The sequence below is a fragment of the Rhinopithecus bieti genome, unplaced genomic scaffold, assembly GCF_001698545.2.
Source record: "Rhinopithecus bieti isolate Rb0 unplaced genomic scaffold, ASM169854v2 scaffold_6380, whole genome shotgun sequence".
NCBI lineage: Eukaryota > Metazoa > Chordata > Mammalia > Primates > Cercopithecidae > Rhinopithecus > Rhinopithecus bieti.
In genome coordinates, this window is record NW_016806642.1 from 851,107 (window position 1) to 859,720 (window position 8,614).

The following is an 8,614-nucleotide window of genomic DNA, read 5'->3' on the forward strand; positions in this document are numbered from 1 at the left end:
GGGTTTTTACTAATAGATTAGATTACTATTCTTTTTGAAATTTAATTTCCCAATATGTAAAATGCGAAGTTTGGATGAGATTATCTCTAAACTCCTTTAAAGACAAGAATCTTGGATTCTTAGAGTCAGTTTAGTCAAACAAAATATAACAAGTCATGGATATGACTGAAACGTTTATTGAATTGATTGCAGTTTTACTATACTGATTGATTAATATGATAAAGACCAATAAATAATGTGTTTCTACAAGCCCAGCTAGTATTTTTCTTTAATCCAAATTTGGATATGAAAGAGGAAAGAAGAAGGAATTCCTTGTCATTCCTTTACTTCTTGTTCCAGACCTGAAATGGTCCCATGCTCCAACGATTGTTGAAATAGTGCTCACTTATTTCAAAGTGAAGAAATTCCCTTAACGCCCTTCAGAAAATAGACTGGGCATGTTGGTTCATGACTATAATCCCAGGACTTTGGGATGCTGAAGTGGGAGGATCATTTGAAGCCAGAAATTCCAGATCCGCCTGGACAACATAGAGAGATCCCCATCTCTACAAAAATAAAAATAAACAAATTAGCTAGACATGATGGCATGTGCCTTTAATCCTAGTTACTGGGGAGGGTGAGTCAGAGGGATTGCTTGATCCCAGTAGTTTGAAGCTGCCATGAGTTATGATCACCACTGTGCTCCAGCATGGGCAAAGGGCAAAATTCTGTCAGAAGAAAGAAAGGAAGAGAGGAAGACAGGAAGGGAGGAAGGGAAGAAGGGAGGAAGGGAGGAAGGAAAAGAAGGAAGGGAGGGAGGGAGGGAAGGAAGAAAGGAGCCACCCTGCTGCTTCTTCTACCCCATTTCAAATTTTAACTTTACTGATTCTTTCAAATCTGTTACCATCTGCTAATTATGAATTTTGCAGCCATAATAATCTAAGGTAGATTTTTTTAATGTAACAGTTGAAATGTAATTTAAGTGCAATTGGAACCTTTCTAAATCCAGTTGTTAAAAAAATTCCTAGTTAAACAAAACATCTCTAATTAATGAATGCAAAAAATGATAATTTTGGTATTCAAAAACTTGTCCTCACAAAGAGAAATAAAATGTGAACTTAATACTAGATTATTCAGACAAAAAATAAAGTGTTCATTTAGAAGTATGAACATTAGCGATCAAAGTGTTTTTTAAGACCAAGATTCTTTGGGTAATTACCTTAACTGCACACAGCCTGTGCAGATATGATTAACTTAGCTAAAGAAAGATTATGAAGGATTTACAGTGGGAAAAAAAAATTGCTAGCAGATCTGATTGTGAATTTCTGCATTTATAGATTGATGTCAGAGAATGACATTGTAGCGGTTTCATGAAATATTTCACAGCTTTAATGCACATATCAGCAGCTGCAAACTAATCATCACAGCTTGCATGGTAAACTATTAGAATCTACTAATCTGCCCACCATCGAGCTTTTTGAAATCTCCATATGCAAGATAAGCAGATTCTGGAAATAATTAATTTAACAAGTCTGATTTAGTCATCTTTAATAGATTATTGTCTGCTATTTTACCTTTTCATAATTACATTTGATGTCTTATCAAATGTTTGACCAAATGTTTAATTATAAAATAAGATTAAAACCTAATAACATGCATAACCTGACTACATTTTCTCTCATATGTGACTTTTCTCCTCTTCTCCTGTGTGTTCCTGTCCTCTTTTATAGTTTGGATACAAGGACCTTCAAAATACAACTAATTTTGGCAGAGGTTTTCAAATTGAGCTCTCTTTTATAAACTTGATTGAAATTTAAGGTATTGAACATGACTTGAATAGCTTGGCCTGAGCTAAAACATTTTATTCCACAGATATTTTTTAAAAATAGCTTGCTTGCCCATTCTCTATATAGTAGCCCAAGTCCATCCATTTGGTTATAAAATACCCACTTTGCTGAACAGGCAGTTTTAGAGGACACCGGTTGGGAAATGGGAATTGTCTTTATAAACCATAATAAAAGCATCCTCATCAGATGTAGATATTTCTATGGAAAATGGCTTACCTTTCCTTTTTCCAGCTAGCCTTTCAGACTCATTTTACTGACGGTGAATTAGCTTTGAGAAGGATACCTGAGGTACTGCTCATTCATCTATTTATTCATTCGTTTCTAAACATTATTTGAGATCCTGGGGACAGATACAAGGATCCTGCTGCCATGGACATGGTTCACAATTAGTTGCTGTCCTTTTTTGCCTTAGCATTTTTTGCCACATAGCTGTCTTGACCATATTGTGAAGTAAGTACTGAATAATACACAAGTAGACACATAATTAGCTTCTGTCTTCTTTGAATTTAGTGGATTCAAACAAGTGAATAACTGTTCACTTGTTTAAAGGTGAAGGCAAAAGAAATGGAAAAACAAAGTCATCACTAGAAGATTATTATTAGAACTTTAGAAAACATATACGGAGACTTAACATATTACAACACACCACCCTCAGTGGGGGTTGAGAATGAATGCATTGGCTATTCAATTGAGAGATGTCAGGGCAATTAGCTAAAAGTAACCAAAAGACCATTTATCCAAAATAACTTCCTTGGCCATCAATTTTGATACAAAAAAATCATACTGTCCATTTACCTATTCATTCACTGGTACCTACTATACGCTCTGTACTGTGCTAGATAATGGGGATAAAAGACTAGATAGGATACCCTGGTCCTGACTCCAGAGAAGTATGCAAACTGGTTGGAGAAAGAGATGAATACATTACCAGTTACAAAATAATGTAACAAGTGCTATAACAGGGGCAGCATAAGGCTATAATGTAACATAAGGCATATGTTGTGTATCTTTTGGTTATATTGTCTGTTGCCTCACTAGGATGAAGTTTGATTTTAAAAAAGGACTTTGTCTTCTAATTCACTGCCATATACACAGTATACGACAGGGAACTTTTATAGTTTATGAGTCTAACCGTAGTCTTTCTTAGGTTTCTTGCCTCCTATATTATTGAACTTCCACTACCACCATATCATACCTAGTGGTTTTAGTCATGAAACTTTATCATCTCATTTTCTCATATCTAAAGACTCACAACATAAATGTTTCCCACCGCAACACACTGTTCTATATGAAGGTCAGACAGTTCTCTGAAATTATTTCAAAACAAGTACTTATCAATTTATGAACTTCAGCTTCCAACTAAGATTGAGCACTAGGGACCATAGTTGGCCTCTGCCTAAAATAATTCAAAAATAAAACAACAGTGTTTAAGATACAAGACATCAGCGAATAAAGAACAATAATCCCTAAACAAGGTGAAAGCCATCCAATTGCAACATCTTAGTGTTATAAAAAGTTTTCAGGCTGTGGTATGCAAGAAGTGAGCGTAGATAAAGCCAGGCAACACACTTTCTGAGTCGAGGAGATGAAACTGAGAATCTAGAAAGAACGGGGTGACTAGGATTTACTTTTTAACTAATGGGTTCTACAATACAGTGACAAATTAACAGGGACACTACTCTCAAGAAACTCTCTAGGTAGGGAGTCAAACATAAAACAGATAATAAATACATGCTGGTAAAAGAAAATAAATATAAATGTGGACATTCAGTCAATTTATTAATAACTATCTCCTATTTAGGAAGCCTATTCTTTATTGTCTAAGAAGGCCCCCCAAGCAATCTAATAATTCCAAAAAATTCCATAAACTGGCTCAGCATAACCAGAATTCCTAATGCTATTAGAATAGCTCTTTGTCTGATACCTACAGTAAGAGGTTAAGTGGTTTTAATCTACACTTGAGGTTCTTTGATCAAATAAACCAGTTCTCTGGTCCAAAGAGTCAGGGAGAAGGGTCTCTTTTCCTAGAAGATTTCAGCTGCCCATTCTTGTTTGCATTTGCACCGACTATCATGACCTGAGAACTTCAATAGCTGAGGTACCACAGGCCTTCAATAGCTGAGCCACCATTAATCCAACAGGGCTGACCCAGAATCCTCTTTTGTGCTTTTTTTTGGTGGGTGTGAATCAAGAGCTGATTAACTAAAATCAGAGTACAATCAAGATTTTAAGTAAAATATTTCAAATTCTCTAAAAAAAAAAAAAAAATCCTTAAGCACTCATTTATAAACAAAATTTTTACTCTTGCCTGCTCAGTTCACTCAGGCAGCTCTTCTAGTGGCCTCTACTAACTTAGTCAGACATCAACAAGTTTTAAGCTCTTTAAGTACTGATGCCCTGAGCGTAATGCTCCACATTTTCAAGATATCAAATGTCAATACATATCACTCCCAAGCCAGAGACCACAAGTAATTTTGATGTTTACTACACACACAGGCATGTGGAAGGCAAGAAGGATTCTTTAAATGAGGGATGAAACTCACCAGCAAGAGGGCACTCTGATGTCCACTAGAGGAGGGGAGATAGAAAGATACGTGGCCGGGGCTATCCCTAGGTCCCTCTTCCCCATGACATTTTTGAATCATGCCAGGAGAGACTAAGTTCTGGCAGTGGTGGGAGACAAGAGGAGCAAGGAAAGTTGCCTTGCATGTGATTTATAGGTGTAAAGCAGAAGTGAGTGCAAAGCTTTGTTAGTCTGTCCATTTTCCCCTGGGGGAACAGGTGGCTGTCTCCAGTTTCCACCATGACAGATATTGAACAGTTTAGCCAACTATCAATGTGCTAGGGGTGACAATTCTATTTCTCTACAATAAGCAAGAACAGCAAGACAGACATGCTAACAAGTGAAATAATATAATGTGATCTATACAAAAATAGGCATATATGAGTTTCAGAAAAAGAACAAAGGATACCATCCTGTCTGAGGCATCCCAGCAAGGTTGTACTCTATCAGGGTTATGACAGACACTGGGAATTTGACAGATGGACAAGAGAAGGAGGGGAGGCCCAAGCAAAGGGCTAGACAGAGTGAAGGGAGGCCTGAAACAATATGCACTCCATGAGAGACAGTGGCCAGCTTGGTCCTACTGGAGCACAAAGGAAAGGAGAAAATGGCAGACGATGGCACTAAGAAGCCAGCAGGGGACAAGATGGGCAGGATCTTATGGCTGTGCTTTATCGAGTAAGTTCTATAGAGCTCTTAAAAACCTCAAGGAAGGAAGATGGTCAGATTTTCCTTTAAAAGAATGCGTCTGGCAGTATGGTTGGGAAAGGGTTGAAGAGAGATTTCAGCCCTTCCCAGCTAACTTCCCAGCAAGACAGCTGGGAAGCCTCCAGGATCATCTGTCTATAAGGAGTACTAAAGTATCATTGAGCAGGTAATGAAACCAAGAAAATTGTATTTGCTAGAATTTCTATATGTGGATGGAAGAAATACTTACAAAATATAGGCTCAGACTACTTTGGGTCAAATCCTACCTCTACTGAGAAAATTCCTTCAGGGAAGGGAGGATGAGGGCTGCTATCAGGGAAGGAGCAAGAGGGACAAGTAAGTGTCTGGAAAAGATGAATGTCTTACAGGCTTCTCACATCTCGTGTTTAACTGAGAATTTGTAATATACCCATTTCCACTCTGCCGTTTCTCCCCTAGTCCTGGAGAATAGTGTGACAGTCATTCAATTGCTCATTCTAAAACCTAGAAATCAAATTTGGGTCTCCCATGTGCTAAGCTGAAAAAATGCTTTCAATTCTACATCCTTCCCTATTTTCACGACCTCTGCAGTGTGACACTGTAGTTCTTCTCACTAAAGACTACCAAGGTAGAAGCTATTTTCACCCACCTCGAAGTCTAAGCTGGCCGCATGACTTGTTTTGGCTGGTAGAAAGTGGTGGAAGTGACAGTAGATTAGTTCTGAGCCTAGGCCTTAAACGGCTTCCCCTGTTTTCACTTGCTCTTTCATCTGTCATTGCTAGGAGAATAAGCCCAGGCTGGCCTGCTGGAGAGGAGAGGTATAGCACAGCCAAATAACCTCACTTATCTCAGCCAGCATCTAGACAGCAAGGTAAACTCCAGTTATGAAAGCAAATCAAGACATATTGCAGATATACCTTGCCAACCACCCCAGAAACTTACTCTTGTGTGACACTGAGGTTTGCTGTCTGGCTTTTATGCTACAATATTAGCAATAGATACATGATGACCTTTAACTCTTTTTCTTATATCCCAGATATATCAACCTATCCCATGTGTCCTGTAATTTCTACCTACAAAACATATCTCAAATCTTTCCATCTTTTTTCCGTATGCATTGCTCTACTCTAATCGAAGCACCATCATCATCTCACCTGAAATGAACTGCCAGTTCCCTACTTCCTCTCTAGACACTTACAATCCATTCTGCAAATATCAGTGGGAGTGATTTTTTTCCAAAACATAAATCAGATCCCTCAGTCATTCCCCTGTTTAAATACCTGAATATCTTCCCATAGCTCTCAGAACTGAATCCAAACTCCTCACCATGACCTGCAGGCCCCAGCTGATCTGCCTAATATCAGGATGAAAAAGCAGCTTTTAAAATACCCTCAAAACCAGTTTCTTCAAAGAAATGTGGAATCCATTTCTATTTAGAAATCTCTGTAGAAAGATGTTTTGCTATTTTAATTCATGGAATATTATTTTGGTAAATGTACCAAAGTATATCAAAATGTACCAAAGTATATCAAAAACAGTTTCTTAGGCAGACACAGAAATTGGACATAAAGATCTGATTTTACCAAAAGGCAAAAAATTAAGGTGGGGAAGGAATAAAAGGAGAGGATGAAAGGAAAAGTAACAATACACTGGGGATCCGGTGAATCACACTGAAATCAGAGAGAGATAAAGTTAGACCTAGAAAAGAGGTCTACATTTGAGGCTATAGGAGCAAAGAGGTCAAAATCATGCTTTGAAAGGATGTGGACATCTGATCTTTAACTTCACACCAATGGCAGAATAGGAAAAAAAAAAAAATGGGTTGCTTCTGAGGTAGGAAGTATAAGCCAGAAGATTAGACACTCCCAAACTTCCTGAGAATTGACATTAATAAGCATTACTTAATATTTGTATGGAATACTTCTGGCTAAAGAATGCTTTTGCATATTTTCCCTGCCTTATACCTGAGGAACTCAGGGATCAATGAAATTTCATACACAGAAATTAGTTTTCATCCTGAATTTCTCCAAGCATACTAATTTGATGATTCATAAGGCCTCTGAGTTTGTGAGCCTTCCTAAAATGAATTGCCGTGATTTGCACTTTTGAAAGAAATATCCTTCAAGAATCTGACTTCTAGGATCTATACGTTGAAGCGTAAAGGATACCACAGATGCAAAACAATGCAAAAAGCGTTAAAACTGGTTGCTGTCGTTAAACAATGTGTTTTTAGCCCCAGAATACCAAAGGCAGCACAGGGATATCTAAGAAAGGCACTTGGTGCAGTCATGGACACCAGTAAGACAGGATTCTCATCTCCCAGGAAGTGATGTTAAATGCAGTTAGTTAATGCTCTATCACTCAACTAATATACACTTTCTTTCCGACAGAGCCTTCTCTTTCAGCCTGTTGTAATGGGAGGGGAGAGGTGAAAATTTTACAAAGCTGCTGGATCTGGATATTAGTGGAATTTCTCTCCAGTGAACTGACAATATACAGGTTTGACAACATGGCCTGTAGCTCTTCTCAAAGAGAAGAGACTCTGCTGAGAAAATAAAATCCAACAAAAATGCTGCAGGAGAGTCTTTCTAACATGCTCATTCCTCTGCCTTCTCTCATTCTGCATATTTCCCTAGGAATGCCACCTCCATCTTTTTTCTGTGTCAACGTTGAGCTTATCCTTCAGATGCTAACTCATTCAGCCTCCCTACTAGGCTCTCAAATGATTACAGGCCCTGAGGATTTTCTCCTTTAATAGATAAGTTCAAATCACAATCATAATTCATTTTCTCTGTATCCCTGAAACATCACACACACACACACACACACACACACACACACACACACACACGGTGTGCACTATCTCAATGAATTGTACCAGAAACTGGGAACCTACTGGTAATCCTTTTTTATGCCTTTTGCTTCCCCAACACATTTACCAGTCCCAGAGTTAGATTAGGCCTCCTCTGAAGTATCTCTTGAGTTTGACTATTCCTATCCATACCTCAGTGCACCTGCTTATAACAGCTATCTCCACTTGTTTGATCTGTGCCTCCCTTTAAAGTGTCTTGCCCAAATCTCCCATTCCAGTATATTATCCACAATGCAGTCTAAGTGGTCTTACTAAAATGCAAATCAGATCATGTCACTCCGCTGAATAAAATATTTCAGTGATTCCCCCCTTCTCATGACAAGGGTCTGGATTTCTGTTCATGGTTTATGATGTTCTACACAATCTGGCCTATGATTATCTCTAGTCCAGTTTCATCTCTAGCTATTTTCCCACCTTACGTTAGCCTCTAGACTTTTGTAAATTCTACAAGCTGTGCCTGAACACTCTTCTACCTGCTCTTTGACTGGCTAACTTTTATATATTTATCCTGTCTCAGCTTAGATACTTCCTTTTTCTCCTGGAGCTTCCTGATGCTAGCATCAATGTTCTTCCTGGGTGGTACCACAGCATCCTACAGTGACGAGGAGGAGGTGGCCTAGATCCTTCCTTTTCTGGGTAAAGGGTGGAAGCAGTGTGGATTGTTTA